The sequence below is a fragment of the Tenrec ecaudatus genome, chromosome X (genome assembly GCF_050624435.1).
Source record: "Tenrec ecaudatus isolate mTenEca1 chromosome X, mTenEca1.hap1, whole genome shotgun sequence".
Classification (NCBI taxonomy): Eukaryota; Metazoa; Chordata; class Mammalia; order Afrosoricida; family Tenrecidae; genus Tenrec; species Tenrec ecaudatus.
This window is the reverse complement of record NC_134548.1, coordinates 40,920,077-40,920,953: the sequence shown is the minus strand read 5'-3', so window position 1 is coordinate 40,920,953 and position 877 is coordinate 40,920,077.

Sequence of the window (877 nt, the reverse complement as noted above, 5' to 3'; positions counted from 1 at the left end):
GGGTTGTTCGACTCCCCCAAAGGGGTCACGATCCACAGGCTGAGAACCGCTGCATTAGAAGGTGGAAGAAACATATGAGACAAATTTCAAAACATAAAAGATTTCAGGCTTCCTAGTGAGAAAGAGACAGGTAGCAGTCCTGAGACTACAGCCCTTAGTCACCCTTCAAATGTGAAACTGAACTCATCCCTGTGGTAGAATACCCAAGCATTTAAGATCAAAAGGGTAATATTTACCCAATAACAAAATTGAGAGAGTTAGGAAACAAAGGGAAATGGAAACAGGAAACAAGGGGAAAGTGAAATAAGTGATGCCACACTGAAGGGACTGCAATGGATGAAATTGAACAAAATGTTTATCACAACAAAAAGCAGCATTTTTTTTCAGTAAGCATAACACATGTTTTCTGTATGTAAAATCATTCTCCTATACATTTTTCTATTTTCTTGCTAAAAATTAATAAAATTGTAGTAGCAGTTCTTATATGCAGAAAAATATATATTATTGCTTTTGTCAGAAATGGAAAAATATTTTTTCCGGATTAAGTTACCCAGCAAAGGTCATATCTTAATATTTTATGTTCCAATTCAATATCTAGAATTTGCTTTTTAAAAGAATATAACTAAATGATATGTATATATGTGTACATGAAACTCATTTTTGTTGAAATCTATGAGTGTGAAAGAGAATGAACTAGATTTGGGTTATCCATTTTAACAAAACTTAATGGCCTTAAAAGAGTGCTCTATAATAATCTCAACAACAAACCTAAAGCATTTGAAATTATTGTTCTTATAATACCTCTGTAATGAAACCATATCTGTGTGTAAAAGTAGACTATTATAATATTCATGTTTCATGCACCTAGTTCATTGCT